At 38.1% G+C, this 18,506-nt stretch overlaps 1 protein-coding gene and 1 long non-coding RNA gene across 24 annotated transcripts in view; one reads left to right on the top strand and one right to left on the bottom strand.

Moving 5' to 3' along the window:
• LOC122714519 overlaps nucleotides 1–12,818 on the bottom strand; it is a 29,755-nt gene extending 16,937 nt beyond the window's left edge. For 6 of the 8 annotated variants that reach the window (XR_006346659.1, XR_006346662.1, XR_006346664.1 and 3 more), the window contains exons 1-2: nucleotides 12,152–12,818; nucleotides 11,450–11,768 (exon numbers count right to left, since the gene is read on the bottom strand). This is a non-coding gene — a long non-coding RNA (uncharacterized LOC122714519). The remainder of the gene's footprint in view (nucleotides 1–11,449; nucleotides 11,769–12,151) is intronic. The other 2 variants (XR_006346658.1, XR_006346657.1) reach the window with 2 other exon arrangements.
• The window catches only part of LOC122714451 (CUGBP Elav-like family member 2), a 506,303-nt gene that overhangs the window by 339,313 nt on the left and 148,484 nt on the right, over nucleotides 1–18,506 (top strand). The window lies entirely within an intron of this gene.

Here is an 18,506-nt window from a genome sequence, read left to right on the forward strand (position 1 = left end):
GTTCCCGGTTATCGGCTGTAGACTGGCAACCGCACACGTCTCGTCTCGTCTCGATCGAATACGGCCAACTATTTTTCAACCTTTCGCCCCGAGCAAAAACCATTAACGATGAAGGCTAACTATTCTATTTTCTATTAGATTTTCAACATTTTCGGTAAATCGAATGTCTATTAAGATTAAGATTTCGAAACAATTTTCACGTGAGGTATGATACCACCTCAGAGTCCATTATTAAGGGATAGTACTCCATTTTAGAGTAAGTCATTAAATTTTTTTTTAATTTGTATGATATGTAATTTGTTAAATATTTAAATTATATAAATATGTGCATAAAAATATATTTTTTAAATTTATATGATAAAGTAGTTTACAAAATGTATAAAATAATTGTCGCCATTGTCGCGTGAAATTAATTACTTTTAATTTAATTTAATTTAATTTTTGGATCCTTATATTTGTGATTCTTGGAATTTCTTTCTTTCTTTCTTTCTTTTTTTTTTTTTTTTTGGTGATGGATTTAAATAAAATAGAAAAAAAAAAGTGCAAAACTCCGTTCTCAATTTGGATAATAAGTGGAAGATCCGTTATCCTAACGCGACAGCGTATATCGGAAGCGAAATGACGCGAAATTCTGAAACTTTGGAAGACAGAATATTATCTCGTCGATACCGATCCATTAACTAATTGCCACAGCTAAGTTTCTCGAGAACAGGGACCGGAAATATAATTAGTTTCGACTTGGGCAAAAAACTTGGCGGGCAATCTTTGAATTAATACCTTATTTTTCCTTGCCTGAATATAACCATGCGACAATTTAATAATTTTACAATAAAATTGAATTAAAGTTTGATTTCGAGGCAATAAAAAAAGATTACGTCTTACTTTTGCCAAAATGAAATTAAATCTTCCTCTGGCTCGAAATCAAATCGTAAAGGGGTTCAATTTAAATTCATTATCAATTCTCTTTCCGAAAGAAGTAAAAAAACAAAAAAAAACCACCAATGTGCACAAATGCAAGGGTTGCACACAATTAACTTATCCAATGTACAGCAAACTCTCTTCCCCCTCTCTCCTGCATAATTCCGCATAATTTTCGAAATATTCCCCCTCTCTACCAATGAAAAACTTAATTTTGCTCTTCCTGCTTTTTCCCCTTCCTCCCCTTCTAATTACAAAACGATGAACCGTAAAAGCGAATAATAAGAGGGAATATCGAAGCATTATCGCAGCGCGTATGCATCGTTAATCGCGTTTCCCTTCACGAAATGAAAAGTTTACGAGCCACGCTTACGTGTTAACGTCGATTCCCTCCCGGAACCAGCATTATCCGTAATCCGATTGTTTTTAGCGAGCAAACTGTTCTCGCGTGGATTAGAACGATGATGCTTCTTGCATGCAGTTGTACGTGATATAAGCTGAAATATATGAAATATATAAATATATATATATATATATATATAAAATATATAAATGTATATATTGATTGAAAAATAAATAGTTATCAAAGTTGCAAATTTTTAAAAATTTCTACACGATGCAAATGCAGTATGAAATATCCCAAGTTAATTAACCATACTTTTTCCATCTAAGAAAAAATTAACGAGAAGATTTTCTTTTTCATTTCTCCCCCACCTCACGTAAAAATCCTATCGAGTTTCAAACATACATTTTTGCACAATAAGTAAAATTCATCGAGCGAATTTGTTGCATTTGTATATCTAAAAAAAAAAAAAATTCGTATCACTTATAATTAATATTAATTTAAAATTTTTATATATATATAAATAATCTAACAACCAAAATTAAATAAATAATTACCAAAATAACCAAAATTAATTAAATAAATAATTTATAAATAAAAAAATTAAATTATCAATTATCAATCATGAATACCTTAATAAATCACGAGGAGGAGGAGGAAGAGGAGGGGGAGGAGGAGAGAAATGTTAGCATTGAAAAAAAAAAAAATTCGTATCACTTATAATTAATATTAATTTAAAATTTTTATATATATATAAATAATCTAACAACCAAAATTAAATAAATAATATTTGTAAATAAAAAAATTAAATTATCAATTATCAATCGTGAATACCTTAATGAATCACGAGGAGGAGGAGGAGGAGAAGAGAAATGTTAGCATTGAAAAAAAAAAATTCGTATAATTAATATTAATTTAAAATTTTTATATATATAAATAATCTAACAACCAAAATTAAATAAATAATATTTATAAATAAAAAAATTAAATTATCAATTATCAATCGTGAATACGAGGAGGTAATTGACTTAATGAATCAACTTAATGAATCACGAGGAGGAGGAGGAGAAGAAGAGAAATGTTAGCATTGAAAAAAAAATAAATTCGTATCACTTATAATTAATATTAATTTAAAATTTTTATATATAAATAATCTAACAACCAAAATTAAATAAATAATATTTGTAAATAAAAAAATTAAATTACCAATTATCAATCGTGAATACCTTAATGAATCACGAGGAGGAGGAGGGGGAGAGAAATGTTAGCACTGAAACCCGTTGTCCGATGCCCGATGCAAAACCTTCGTGTTTCATGAATATGTTTTGCGAGCGTCTCTGTTGCGGTTGGCAAACCTTTCCCATCGATTTGCAATTCTGTTATGGTAGGTGTCTGCGGATATTGTCTCCCGAGGTGGTGCATGTCTCGTGTTTACGTGTTGCGGATGAGCGTGTCGCCGATGTAGTGGAGGGGAGGGTGGTTTTTTGGTACACGACGAATACAAGGGAGGGGGGAGATGTATACGGATGGAGATATATCGCGATGCCCAGCGTTATATAGCTGGTATAACCGTGCACAGGTATGCGGTAAACTGTGATTTCGAGTGTGTGTACTGCACTGGGGTGTGGCTGGAAACGGTGGTCGAATAAAATAAAGTGTAGAAATATGGAGAGTTTGGGGGGAGAGCGACTTCCAACGAGAGAGGAAATAAAGTTTCTCGTACTGTTGGCGCAGCACTTTTTCTCTGAAAATGTTTGAATATATTATTTTTTTCTCCCTGAACACGTTCGTATACAGAAAAACTGGAATTATGTGATATATTTCGTTATTTGTAAATATATATATATATTATTATTATTATTTTCTAATTTTGTTCGTATTTTCGTAAGTGGATTTAATTTCGATGAATAGATCTGCCGATGATTCCTGAGAAATTATCCGTAGAATTGTATACGGTGATTTGCGAATTGCGAATGTATAATAGTAAAAATAGTATAAAGAAATATGGTTTGAAAGAAAGGAAAAAAAGGAATGCGCAACGAAAGAGGGAAATAAAGTTTTTCTTGGCAACTTTTTTTTCTTTTCCTTCGAATGACGAATATTATTTTTCGCAATTACTCGTAATTTTATACATTACTTGTAATTTTGTTTGTATCCATAACTGAAGATTTAATTGGGATAAATAGGATAAAAATTCCGTGATCCCTGAAATTATATATTGCATAGAATTGTCAAGGCGAGTCGAGATCAACGAAACAAATTCCATCCTTTCCTTCAAGAAACAAAAAGAAATATCTGGCCATCGACGAGACGAGATAAAAGATTAAGGGGACGAAAAGAGGAGACTACTACTAAAGATTCTGTTCACTCGTGAAAAAGAAAAAGAAAAAAAGAAAGAAAGGAAGAATGGTCAAAGTGGTCGCGATCTGAAGAGACCGCCGGTAAAAACGAACTGCCTTAATTTAAAGTTGCGTACGGGATTTCAGACTTTTACTTTCACGAGTTTCTTGCCTCGTGAAGGAAAAGGGAGAGGGGAGGTAGGGGATGGGGGTGGATTGTCCCCATTTCTGAGAACTCGTTACGTTTTCGTCGCAGGGAATTACAGCACTTTGACTAAAACCAGTTAAAGTCTCGTCGTGGAGAGTTGCGACTAAACGGGCCTTGATCCTCGTAATCTCGTCGAGGCGAACGCATCTTCTTGTAGTAGTTTCATAATTTCATTGATAAATGTCTTCGCCGTTTAACGGGCGAGATCCCGCCCGAGTAAAATCGCCAGACACTTTCTTCGATGAAAATTCGAAAGATAACGCGTCACTCCGTGCACAAAGTTTTGTTCTTCCCTTATATAAATAACCGAGATTACACTTATCTGTTATATCTCTTTATTTCTTTAACTGGAAAACGATCGAAAATTTTTTACTACACGCGTATATATATATAATAATGAAACGAAAGTTTTATTATATATTATTATTATATATATAAAGAAAAATATTGGTTGGAAAATTAGTTCAAGAATCTCCAGTTAACCGATATTTTTTATAATACATTATATATCATATATATATATCATAAGCAAAAATGTTTACATTTTCTGATGTAATTCAAAGTTTTAGAAAGGAAGTATGCATATATTTTTCGTGGAAGATGTTCAAATATTTGTAAAAAAAAAAAAAATAAATAGAACGGGGAAAACGATCGGGGAAGAAAGGAAAGTTTAATGAAACCGAACGGAACGGGCAAAAGATGCGAACGGTGGCGCCACTGAAATGAAGCGGAAACGGTGGAACGTTGACACGCGGGCGGGAAAGAAATGCATATTCCGAATGGAGTTCTCGGGTAACACTCGTCGATACACAATGGGCCATCAGTTACAATGACTTGGAACGAGTCCCAATATTATCTTCCATTATGACGCGCATCGAGTTTCTTCCGGACAATAAAATCTCTTTTTGAATCTACGGCAGAACACGGTTGCAAAGTGGAGCGCGGTATAACGAATCGTTTCGATTTGTCAGACTCTCCCTTTTACGGTTTTTTTTCTTTTTTTTTTTTTTTTTTTCCCCTCACCACGAATGAAAAACTAGATACTAGATCACGATTCGTTGGAGAAATTTCATCGTCAAACAATTTCTCGTTTTCTCTTGTATTTATTTTTTAAATTGTTTTACGATTTATATATTTATTCATCTCGGCTAATTTGAGACGACACTCGATCGATCGATTAGAACTGGTTATCTCCTTTTCGTGGCGATAATCAAAACGATATCAAAATTCAACAAAATATTTCAACGCGAAAGTTTCTTTCTGATATTTCATATAAAAATTACGGTGCACGCTACTCACCCTGGGAAAATAGAGTAGCATAGAGAATGGCAACGTGGCGAACCCGGGCTATTGTATTTCAGGGGAGAACTTTGCGCGTACGTGTGCCATCATCGCGAATATAAAATTGTGTAACCAATAAAAGCGCTACTGGAAAAGAGATAGATAGAAAACTGAACTATTTTTCTGAAATCGAATTAATCAATTGCAAATAAAAAAAAAAGAGAAAGAGAGAGAGAGAGGGAGAGGAAGAGAATTCAATTACAAAAAAGGAAGAGAATTCTAACCTATTCTAAGATTCACCGCCGAGGGCTATCGAACGTTCGATCATCCATCTTGGGGAAGAAAATCGAAATACCCTTTCTTTTTCCTCTCCCCACGCTTGTTCGCGTGGCGTCAACTTTAATTAACCGATCTCCTCGAATTCCTGTGAAACGTTACTCGCCAACGTTGCAAGAATTCTCAGGTAGGGCGTCGGTATCCCTTCTTTCCCCGGTCGGCGGACATTCGGACGGCGACAACAAAATTACACGAGGAAAATTCTCCAGGAAGCTTTTCAACTTTCTCGTGGAAAACTCGTGGAAAAGAAAGGAGGCAGGGAGGAGGAAACTCGAGGAAGCGTTGAACGCAATTAGGGCGTACGGGCGAAAATAGAAATTTCCAAAGGGACGTCTTACTCTCTGGCGAGAAACCACCCTCCTTCCTCCTCCTCTCTACTTTACCGACCGGTCGGTCCACTTTACTACTAGGACGGATTTAATGAATGAACAAGCGACGAAAGAGGAGAGGGGGGGGAAAGGAGAAAGAAAAAGAAAGAAAGAGGGAGAGAAAAAAAGAAACTTCAAAGGGCAAGAACGGCCGCGTAACAGGAGTTAGAGAAGAAGGTCTGGGAACAGTGGAAAAGAGCGGAAGTAAAGTAGCGACAAAACCTCAATCCCTTTAATGGAGACAAATCCCCCTCTGCTGCGGCCTTCTGCGAAAGAGCAGGGGAGGCGGACAATTTGTAAGAGTATATCCTACCTAGCCTTATATTAGTACCCAACGCCGGGGTGGTGGCCTCCACCACCGGCCAATCATCCTCAGACTACTCTCTCCTCTCTCTCCCTCCCTCCAACCTTTTCTCCAGAGAGTTTCCTCTCCCTCCGCCCGTGAAATCGAGGAGGGGTGCACACACGCGTTGGTGAAATTATAAAATTAACGAGCGGCATCCATCAGCCGACATAATGCCGAGCATTAAGCCCCGCGAAACGAACTTTTTGCCTGGCCACTCAATCTTGGTTAAATCTCTCTCTCTCTCTTTTTCTTTCCTTCCTTCTCTTCTCGTCCAAGAGTGTCCCTCTCGCTCAGCGTTATCGCGCAACGTCTCTCTCACTCGCAACGTCTGTCTCTCTCTCACTCGCTCACTCGCAACGTCTGTCTCTCTCTCACTCGCTCACTCGCAACGTCTGTCTCTCTCTCACTCGTTCACTCGCAACGTCTGTCTCTCTCTCACTCGCTCACTCGCAACGTCTGTCTCTCTCTCACTCGCTCACTCGCAACGTCTGTCTCTTTCTCACTCGCTCACTCGCAACGTCTGTCTCTCTCTCACTCGCTCACTCGCAACGTCTGTCTCGTTTCGTTAATGTAACCGGGATGGATGGATGGATGGAACGTGCGATACGTGAACGTATGCGTTTTTTTTGCGCGTTTTTTCTCGATGTACGCTCGAGGTTTCGTTAGTTTGAACTTTTTTTGAACTGATGGTGGACTTGGTTTTGACGTTCTCGCGTAAGCAGCGAAGCCGGCTACTTTCGGAATGCAATTTATCACTATCCCTGTCCCTATGCGGCCGCATAGAAAATCCTTAACCGGGATGGATCCTTCGCTCGCTGGGTTAACTCTTCTTTGAGGAAGATATCGCGGATGATTGTGGTAATTCTTGATTATTTGATCGTTTTCGAAGGTTGTTTTTATAATTCGAGATTGACGAGATTATTATTAACTTTGAGGAAAGAGTTGTTCGTAAGGGGGGATGCGATTATTGGAAGTGTAATTTATTTGAGATTCTCATAGAAAGGTTATAAACAAGTAAACGTTATTTTTCCAATTAGGCATCTGATATAACTTGGAATTACTAATTTAAATTTTCTAACATTTTTCCATTCTCACGTTTTAAACATCGTTTAAAAATTTTATACGAATTTTCGGTTCGATTGGAACGATCTATAAATTTTCGTACTAGTTTATCAACTAATTATGATAACATCGTGCCTCGCGCTGTTATTATCGATGATACGCCGCCGAAGGCAACATAGTTTGAGATTGTTTTTGCTTGGAAAATCGATGAGGCAAAGTGACACGTCGATCTTTCGGATATGAATCCTTCCAAACTCGATCGATCAGCATCGATTATTTCGTTATTACGTTATCAACTTGTGTAAGTTTGTCAGGGAAACATCGTGTAATTAATGTAGAGATTGGCGAGATACATTATGAGTAAATAAATGAGAATTATTCTTTCTTTCTTTTTTTTTTTTCGTTAGAAGAATCGAAAACGAAACGAAAATCCTCTTCCTATCGAATTCAAAATTTTTGCTATTCTTTATTGTTCCGTTCAATGATCAAATTTAAACAATTTTACCTCGAAATTGTAAGAAATTCTCGATCGTGTAAATTGAGAATTGGTTGGCAGTTTTCTCAGTGGCGAACCTTTGATCTTCATTACCATCCGTTACGTTCGAGGCACGAACTCGATAGATTTCTTCAGAAGTTCCATCGACGTCAAGAAGATCGTGATAAATTGCGATCGAAAAGTGCTCCTAAGAAATAAATCGACTGGATCGCGTAAAAACTTGGATAATCGCGGGGGAAGTAGTTTTTGTTGACTTTCCTACTACGCAGAGCCAAGACGTTAGAAATCTCGTTTGTTTTAGTTACACGACCTTTTCCAAAGCGTTTCGGATAACGTCTCGAAGATTAAACTATTTCTTTTTTTTTTTCGAAAGAGAAAGAAAGAAAGAGAATTATAGAATTAAGATAGAAATTAAGATAGAAAAGAACGAAAGAGATTACAAATTTTTCCTTCTTTCAAAATATTCAAAATTTTTAACTCTAAAATCTTCTAGAAACCTATATATATATATTCTTTAAAAAAAAAAAAACAAGAAGCGTAACAATTACAGTAATCCTAATCCTTAATTCACGTCAAGATTCAAAGAAATTTCGAAAAAAAGAAGAAAAAGAGAAAAAATTGAGGTATCCGTTCTCCGTTTCCCTTCTAATCAAAATCACAGGTAATACGAGAAAATTACTCTCAATTAACGAAACTTTGAACCCGTTGATCAAAGAAGAATCAGCACCAAGGGCCTCGCCAACCCATTCCCGTGAAATCACTCTCTCTCTCTCTCTCTCTCTCAAACGAACAGAAGAAGCGGAAAAGCGGCGAGAAAAGAGGAGAAGAAAGAAGGGGAAAGGAAAAAAAAAAAAAACTTATAAAAATTCTCTAAGAGAAGGCTACCTGCTATCGTCGAATCTCCCTGAGAGAAATTTAATTTTCCCTGTCCTGTCCTGTCCTGTCCTGTCGTCCTGATCTTCCACTCGACACTCGACCGCGAATCACTATGACAGAATGTTTTCATATAATATCAAAAGCTCGTGAACGCGCGCGCGCGCGCGCGCGCCGCCCTTGCGGACCACTCAATCATCCCTCTTAATCCGGGTGGCTAAGGTCTAAAGGACTAAAGGTAATCAAGATAAACTACTCTCCCCGGGGGGAATTCGAAGTTGCAGCTGCTTCGAAGGAGACATCGAAGTAATTAATTCGTATCTTTCGGCCCGTCCTCCCTCACCCCCTCCCCTTTTCTCGTGTTCTTCCTGTTCTTCTTCTTGTCACGAGGCGGGTGGATGGGCGAAATAAAGTAAACGAAAAGAAGAAAAGTTATATCTTTCTTTCCTCCAGGAAACGAAGCTTATGAAATAGACGTTTCAATTAGCGGCTGTTCGGCTATTCGAATACCAAGGGATTAGAATCGGCTCCACTACTCGGGTTCAACGTAAATTACTCTGATGAAATTAAAAGCGTCGCCTCCCCTCCCTTCGTTTCTCTTCTTTCTCGCTTTTTCGCTTATTGGCTCTCGCTTCTTTGGCTATTTTACCTCCTATTAAAATACGATCTCGTTGTCTCTCGGGATGGAGGGGGAGGGGAGGGGAGGGAGCAAGCCCCCTCTTCCCTCCCTCAATTGCCAGAGGCTGGTCAAGGTATATTATTGTAATCTTCAGTTTTGATCTCTCTTTTCTTTCTTTCTTTCTTTCTTACTTTTTCGTTATTATTATTGTTATTATTATTATTATTATTATTATTATTATTATTATTATTATTATTATTATTATTATGGTTTTCTTCAAAGTTAACGGAACGAAAGTCGTTCGAGAGTTGAAGGGAAGGGGAAACGGGGTTTTTTGAGGGGGAGGGGAGGGGAGGGGGAATCGAGGAGAGGATGTGGGCACGTAAATTGTAGAGTTCTGTGACGTTAATGTGGTCGGTGTGTACGTGGTGCATGTAAAGTATGAATAATGTATAGGAAACGTTTTATGCGGTATATGTATATATATATATATAGAGAGAGAGAGAGAAAAATGAGGCAAATTTTGGTTGTAAAATTTGCATTAAATGTTAATGCGTTCGCAATTTGAACAAAGTTTATGGAGTTTTAATTTCGTGTTATTCCGTAAACAAAAATTGCAGTAGAATATATATATATATATATATATATATCGTATCGCTTTTCAAAATAAAACTTGGGCCTCTCTTATCTTCTTCCCCCACTAATTCCACTTTGGACTACAGAAATAGAAAGTTTCTATCCAGATTCCATTTGATTTCGAATTACACGAGGGGTTAAAACAATCTGTCGATAAAATAAACCAAAACGGATACTTTGTCGGGCTAGCGTTAGAATCGCTTTCAAAGTAAATCCTCCGTTTAATAGAGGATGCTACTTCCGTCGCCTGGAAACGTGAAAATTCAATGTATAAACACGCGTAAGGAACAAAGGGGTTAAAACGGGTTACTCCCCTTTCGTTACATCAGAAACGTTCGTTTCAATTATCTCTCGAGAGGATGTAACACCCTCTCACGGGGGCCCTCCTCGCCCTCATAAATATTTATACGTAATTCCTTGGCAATTTATCGTATATTTATACAAAGTCACGGGACCGAGGAACGGTTGAGGAGAGGAGAGGAGAGGAGAGGAGAGGAGAGGCGTCGAAGCGGGATGGAGCCGGCGAGAAGTTAAGCGCTTTATGTTCGAGCCAGGTTAATAGGGATTCTCGCTTAGCAATGTCGACAGCGTAGGCGAACGACGCTTTGCCGATTTGTCCCGTGTAGAAGTTGGCGTGGTGGTGTTGCACCCTCTTCCGTTTGAAGCGGTCATCGGTGCATAGAAAGCGCGGAAAAATTCTGTTTTCGCTAACGCCACTTCTTGTTTGCGTTCCTCGTGCACGATGCAGGGGAAGGATTTTTTATTTTTTTCCATTTTTTTCCCCTCCATCCCTCCTATTTCAGATCTCTTTCTCTCTCTCTCTCTCTCTCCTCCCTTTCTCTTCTTTTTTTATTTCTGCTCGAGTTCTAAAGGGTACTTTTTAATTCCGATTTTTTTGCCCGTATTTGTTGTTTATGCGAAAGTTATGTGAAAAACAGGAAAAAGTGATATACGCGTAACCGTATGGTTCGGATCGCTTGCAAGCATTTTCAAATTCCCAGCGAGATATTTGTATTTCATGAAATTAAAGTTGGTAAAATAATTGTCATTATTCGAAATGAAATATGAATTCCTTTTTATCCATGCTGCTATGTTAAGCTCGTTGCATTCGTATTTTTTATATTGTTATAAAGCAGATCATGGAAAAAGAAACATGTTCGTATAACGTTTCACATAAAAATTATTAGAATATCATAAATGTATTTTCATTCTATAATAATGTACAAAAATATCCCCATGTAATACAACTATCTAATTGCTATATATATATATATATATATATTCAGACATTCTGTTAAAAAATATTTCTGGTGATCTCGCGAAATACCACATTCTCTCTAGATAAAGGAACGCCGGTATAAAAATCCCGTGTACGCGATCGGTGTACAGGAGCGGACAACATTTCCCGTATGTGGAACGACGTACACATATCCCTTTTGATTGTACGGGGTCCGAGGAGAACGCGACGCGCCGCAAGAATTCGCGTTACGTTGCGAAGAAATCCCAAGAAGGATTAAAGAGTTGGGGGAGGAGGAAGAATGGAACGCTAAACGGCTTCTGGACGAGGCAGGCATTCCCTAAGCTAAGGCTATCCCGCGGGAATATTTATATTCTCGCCACTTACCCGCTGTAAATCCCTGGCCGGCAATTAAGGTTGGCCGGCAAACGGGTCTCGTTTCGTCTAGTCTCGTCTGCCGGGCGTCCAGTTTGCAGCCTTGTAACTCTCGACGGTCGTTAACGTGGACTATCATTGCACACGGTGCCGGTTACCGTGCATGATGTGTTCGTCTTTCTCCATCTTGTTCATCCTTGTACGATGCTTGTCCGCGTGGCCTCACTCGTTAGTCCCTCTCATCGCCGCAAAATGTTACCGCATTATCCTTTCCGCATCCGTGTAGCACGTAGCCTCACATTTGTAATTTTAGATTCGAAACGGGCTTCAACTGAAACGAGTTTTAAATAGAAGGGTTGTTGGTGACTTTTAGATGGTGAAGAATGGCTTGCACAAGTGTTACGAATTCTAGAATTATTTGGATTGTAATGTAACTTATATGGTTTAGTGATAAAGTTTATTTTTTTTATTTGTTATTTGAACTTTTTCTAATATTCTATTATTCTACTATGAATAGAGTTGCTATGTTTTAGGAAAATTAATCTAATTCTCTCCGCAAAGAATTGATTTCAATATTAAGAAATTATACGATTTATAGGTTATGTATCTCTCGATATTAATATAAAGAAGTAAAAGGAAATTGTAAAGTGAAATATTAATAAGATACTAAAAATTAATTATAATTGATCGGTAAAGATCGATTGGCAAAGTTACTTAATTATTTTAATATCCTATTGCGCAGTTCTCCGAGTATGAATATAAAGTTATTTGCGCGTCAAATATTCCATTCAATTTCGTACTTGCATTGCACAAACATTTTCAATCATCGATGATTACTACTATCTTTATAACACAACATAAAATAAAACAATCTATTTATAACTATATCATTATATTATAACTAAATATCCCGTTACATTCCGTACATCGTTAGACGGATATTCGTCTCGCTATTTTTAAACGCCATTACACGATACACTACGCCGTATATACGATATACCGTGCATATTTACGTGCGAATATCACGCGCGTTCACTAGCGTTCCAACATAACGAATAGTTGCCTCGATAATCTGGCTTCGTTCTAACTCGTTAACCTTCGTCGTTTTGCGTGAAATGTTTATACAAGGCATATAGCATCGGTGAAGGCAGGATACGTATAAACACTGTTACGTAGCACTGACGTAAGATTTGTCACGTATACTACGACCACGACGACGACGACAAGTTTCGAGAAAGTTTTGTCCCGCGGTTTATGGCCTCTTGTAATTTGCCGTGAATCTCGCGTCTTCATACCGTCACACTCGGGTCAACTGCACTCCCTCGTTAACTCGCCACGTGCTTGTAAAATCTCGTCGAATTACTGTACCGCATGGCCGTGCGCGTTTCGTCACGCCAAACTCGCCAGCTGCGTCGAAAATAAATCATACCGCCACGATGCCGCGACGCTAGCGACATACCTGATGCTTCGTGTGGCATCATGGCGGAAAAAAAGCGGTAACGAATTTCACGTGACGAGTAAATGAAATCGAGCGACAAATCATTCGCGTTAGAGTTGACGTTATTTTAAACTAGCTGTTTTAACTTCACTTTGATACTCATTTGTTATTTTTATTCTTTCGTCCGTGTTACTTGTTACGAACAAGTGTGTGAAACGTGTGATATAATGTGTCTGCGAGATGATTGCGTGAGCGATGATTGTTTGGCTGAAAATTTGGCGAGAATGTAGCAGTACGTGTTTTCTTCTGTATTTGAGAAATTCAAGTTTGAATATTGAATCAGGTATTTATTTAATTAAAGTTTGAATGATACTTTGAATGATTTTTGTATATGATGAATATACGATATTATTCCTCTAGCGAGTTAGGTTAAGATATATAATTACTTCATTTACAATGCTACAGTTTGACGATTTCTCTTCTTTTCTTTTTTAAAAATGAGATATTGTTTGTTCGGCACGAACTACGATCATCCAATTACCATAATATTCAATGTAATTAAAACGTGTTAAACGATACGTAAACTCGGAGAAACTTTACTCTTAGTACTTAGTATTTTATTACGTTATACTCGAACGAATATATTTGCATGAAGCTAGAACAGTTTCTATTTGTATAGAATTAATTTAATTCTTATGTTTTCTGAATCTCTTAGATAAGAAAAATTCTTTCTACATACTTTTAATATGTCTGATATATCATCTTGTTACGCATAATCTCGACATTAAATTTTTCAATCGTATATACGCATATTTCCACGATAATTCGTATATTAAACAGATTGTTCACTTTATTCGTAATTATTTCGTTCAAGAAAAAGATTAACGTAACTGAATATTAATACCAATATTGAATGCAACCGGGAATCGGGCAAATAATTCATATTCCAGGCATTCGCGTTTATCATCGCAATTCTGAAGGATTGAACACGGCTGAGCGATGGCTAAGGGGGTTGAGAGGGTGGTTAAGGGTGGTTGAAATCAAAGCGGCACACAGTCGCGCCTGTTAAGCGCGAATCAGAAGTCAGGAGTTAACGTAATACCCTGTAACGATCACTGGCATCAGATGTACCGAACGACGGTAAATGAAACGCGAAACGATAAATCATACACGCCGTCGCATACCGCGGTTATGTTTTTCGATCTCCATGCAGATGGCTTGTAAACGTTCCATTAATCGAGATTGCGCCGTTCTAATAACGACCGCGATCCGTACACCCGGTATGCATGATGAAAATCGAAATCGGTTTATTGGCCGCAATCAGAGCGATACGGTTCAAAAGGGGAAATACTTGCTTCCTTTTCGTTTCGATTCGCCTAGATTCGTGATTCATCGATGCCGACCATTGTTGAGAAGGTAATCGTTTGTTACGATGTTCAATTCGTTCGGTTCATCGATATCGAGGAACAATCGTTTTTTTTTTTTTTATTTTCAAAGAAGGTAGAACGAAGAAGCTGTATTTCTTTTCGAAAATCGAAGAAAGAATCCATCCAAAAATTCGAGAATTATTCTCATTTAAAATTCCACGATCCAGAAAAAATTCGTAAACGTTTTGCAGTTTCTGAATTAACAAAGGGACAAAGTGCACGCGAATTAATACGGAAGAATGCAGTTACGATTTTTAGTAACCCGGTAATTAAACGAGTGTTCTACTCAAAGGAGTTGGGTTACCCGGAGCAACCTTAAGGGTTGTTAACTTCAACCTCGTGGATGGAAGGAGAAGGGGAAGCAAGACGGACGGAGAGAAGGGCTTGTTGAAGAATAGATTTGAGGGTCGGTGAAAATGGGATGGAGGATGTTCGTCTGGTTTTTAAAGTGTACTTTCTTCCCCTTCTTGTTTGTTCCCACTCTTGTTTTACCACCACTTTTATTTCTCTGGATACGTTCTTCACCTCTCGATCGTTGAAAGCAGATTCTTGGTTAAAATAGTCTATTGAATCTCTTTCTACATTGTTTTTATTATTATTATTTTTTTTTTTTTTTACAAGATTTATCTCTTTTACATTATCCGTAAATTACATATGAAAAGGAATATTAATAGAAATGTCGTACGTATTATTGTACGAATATTTCGAGATTATTTGTTCTTCACGAATCATTGTAATCTTGTATGTTTCTGGAACATCTCCAGCTCTCGCGTTCCCTAATTTTTGAATTTTTTGAACCGTATTTTTATTTAGCAGGATTATTTATACAATCAGTTTAGAATTCTGTATTGTTGCAGCGTGTATCGCGAGGCTTTGTTCCAAGTTTGAACTCATAAAGCAAACATGCACAAATAACAATGTTAGCAACAGACATTTTCCAGCGAGTTTTTTTTTTTTTTTTTTCCTTTTTTTTAACCGAAATGATAAGCCGAGTACAAACTTTCGTAAAATAAAAGGTATAATAAAAACAAGTGAAACAGCAAAAGCAATAAAAAGTGATAAAATATTTGGACGCTGAGTGGTGAAATGACCGCATGAAAAAAACCTCGCGAACTTTCTCGACTACGTACCGATAGGAAACGTACCGCTATTTATTTTCAAACTCGATACAAATAAATACGTTGGTCGTTCAAATTAATCCTCTTCAAAAAAATTCTCTTCAAATCTAATAATCTTCGCGCAGAAACATTAAAACAATATAATATATAAAGAAAAAGATCCCCTCTTATTTCGTCATTTGAATATTTGAAAAATTTTCAGAAAGAAGAAAAATTAAAATTCCTCCTTATCCTTCGTTCGAGAAGAAACAAACAAACATAATAAATAATAATTTCCAAACGCGGATCGATTAAATTTAAAATCTCGTTAAACCACCCAGACTCTTCGTGGATTAGAGCGGCGTGGAATAATCGGGCTCGCGTTACATAAATAAGAAGGGGGGGCGGTTATAGCGGCGGAAATGAAGAAATAGAACGGGGCGAGAAGAATGGTGGAGGGGTGTCGAGGGTGGAAACAAGAAGCGCGGAGGAGGGTGTCGAAATACCCCCGGCGTTGGAAAATTCCATGCATACGCGAGTATCGCGAAAGCAACGCGGCATAAACAGCCGGCCGTGTAATAATAATGCTCCAAGATTCACAACCCTTCTTCCTGCTCTCTGAATTTTCCGTTTCAATGTTCCGATTCATCCTTTTTCAATCGGGAGGGACGACGATCATTCCGCGGACGCGAGCGTTTTTATACGAATCGATCGAAAATGATTTTAATAATGGCGGCCGATAAATGATTTCGAAGCGCGATACGATCCCTAACGTGATATCGTTAGATGGGCACACGCTCTCAACGTGGGGGGGGGGGAATAATGAAAGAGGGGTTCGGGTATCGATCCCCCAATTGTTATCGGTTCGTATCGGTTACGCGTCGAGTTTCACGCGGGAATATCGCGAATTTAATCCTTAATTGTCGGCTATGCTCGCGAGAGATTCCCTTGGTCTTTAGACGAGATTCGAGGCGGTAAGATAAGGTAAAAGTTTTCAACTTTTTTCCTCCAATGTTGACGGATTATAAAACTGAACTTTATTTCTCGACTTATTTTCTTTCTTTTTTTTTTTTTTTTAGTGAATTTTTTAGTGAATTATTCTCGATTTCGCGATTATAACAAATCTCTTCAAGTCTAATAATCTTCACAGTTAGGTGAAGAAATGGTATGAAATTGGGAAAGAAATTAAAACAATATATAATATATAAAGAAAATCCCTCTTATTTTGACATTTGAATATTTGAGAGTTTTGTGTTCGCAGTGTATTTGATTCTCGATTCCTTTCGTATAACATATAATTTTTTATTAATAGCGATTAATTCTAAAATGGAAACTTACGTGCACCGAATTATTTCCCTTCAATTTCTTTAAAATAGGTTTATATAAATTTCATTGAATGGTTCCTTTCTCTTTCGTTCCAATCTTGGCCGGCCGCTATACGACTCCTCCGTCCCAATATCTTCCTTTCCTCTAAATTAAACAATACCGCGTCAAGCGAACTGGCCGTTGGCTCGCAAAATTCGAGGCAAGATGGTCGCAAACGGGCGACCATTCCCCCCCCTTTGCCGGGCGGAATTGCTTTTCTCTTGTCGGTCGAGGAGAAGAAGCGAGGAGGAACAGCGAGAGAAGGGGGTAGCGATGACATCGGTGCATCCTGTCTGGAGCAACGAGCTTGGAAGGGAAACTGTGCGAGGGGGTGACACCAGGAGGGTAGAGAAAGGAGGGGTGAGAGAGAAGCGTTGGACGACGACTCGAAATAGCTTGTTGCATTCAGACGAGGATAAGCCGTGGCAGCCTCCTCCATCTTGTTTACTTTGTAGAATGGTTCGCTGGTATTTGGTACCCTACCCTCTCCTTCGTCCCTTCTTTCTCTTCCTCCCTCCCATCTCTCAGCGCGGCTTGTAAACGTACGACCCTTCGTCTCGACGCCCATCCCGCCCCCCCCCTCTCCCTTCTCCATGTTCCTCGTCATTGCTTTTATTTCGCCGCTGGCCTTGCGGATGATACGATGAAATATGTATAAAAGGAATGTGTTCACGAGGTGAAAACGTTTCGCAGACGGAAGATACTCGAGCGCGGGAAAATAAGTACCGCTCCAGGAACTTGTTTCTGACGACAATGGGACGAGGTGGTCCCTATATTGCTTTGTCGAAGCTAAATTGATACGCAATCGCGATGCCGCGAGATCTTCAGGCCCGTGTTTCTCCAAGTAATGATCTTGAAAAATCGTTATCGACGTTTGCTATTTCGACGTATCTTATATCCATAGCAAGTTTAGAATATTGAACATATTCTATATTTCTCAAATTATATATGTTATAGTTCTTATTTTTAGATTCATTTTTATTTGCACGACAGTATATATTGTATATAAAATAATTCGAGTTCGAGTAATAATAACTTTTAATAATTTGATGAAAAATAACACGCTATATGTATATATATATATATATATATATATATATATATATATATATATATACGACGCGCATGCGCATGCGCACATAAGTTACACGGGAACATGAATCGTCCGTTATGATAAATTGTTGATCGAGCGATATTGTAAGAGGTCCACTGTCCCTGTGGGAGTAGGAGGACAACGGTGGTTGTCGACTTATTAAATTTACCGGGCCACAAATTTCAGGGCGGGGAAGACGGTGGATTTGGGGTCCACGGGAACGACCGTATACGTATAACCGCTCGGCGCTCGGTGCTAGACGGTATAATGTACAACTTCAGGACCGCCAAATTCCCTCCTAAATACCCCGCCTAACTGGCTTACTGGGCGCAGCTAGAACCACGGCCAGTGTGCAAGTGGTGGCGCTGCCTCCTCGCCTTTCTCAGGCTTACCATGCACGCGTGTATCACCCAAGGTTCCTAGGCCCGATATTACCCCGGCAAATATCTCGTAAATACACCGACCCAGCCCGCTTTAGGAATTCTGCCTTTCCCCATGCGGCCTGACAATTAACGCTACGACCATAGTTGGAGATATGATAAAACTAACGTCTGCGTTACAGTTTCTGGATAGTTAAGTATCTATATTGAATGATATTTTGTTCTTTGTGTTATTTGTATTCTTTTTTTTTTTTTTTTTTTTTTTTTTT

The sequence above is a fragment of the Apis laboriosa genome, unplaced genomic scaffold (genome assembly GCF_014066325.1).
Source record: "Apis laboriosa isolate Shangri-la unplaced genomic scaffold, ASM1406632v1 scaffold112_cov148, whole genome shotgun sequence".
In the NCBI taxonomy this organism is placed as follows: domain Eukaryota; kingdom Metazoa; phylum Arthropoda; class Insecta; order Hymenoptera; family Apidae; genus Apis; species Apis laboriosa.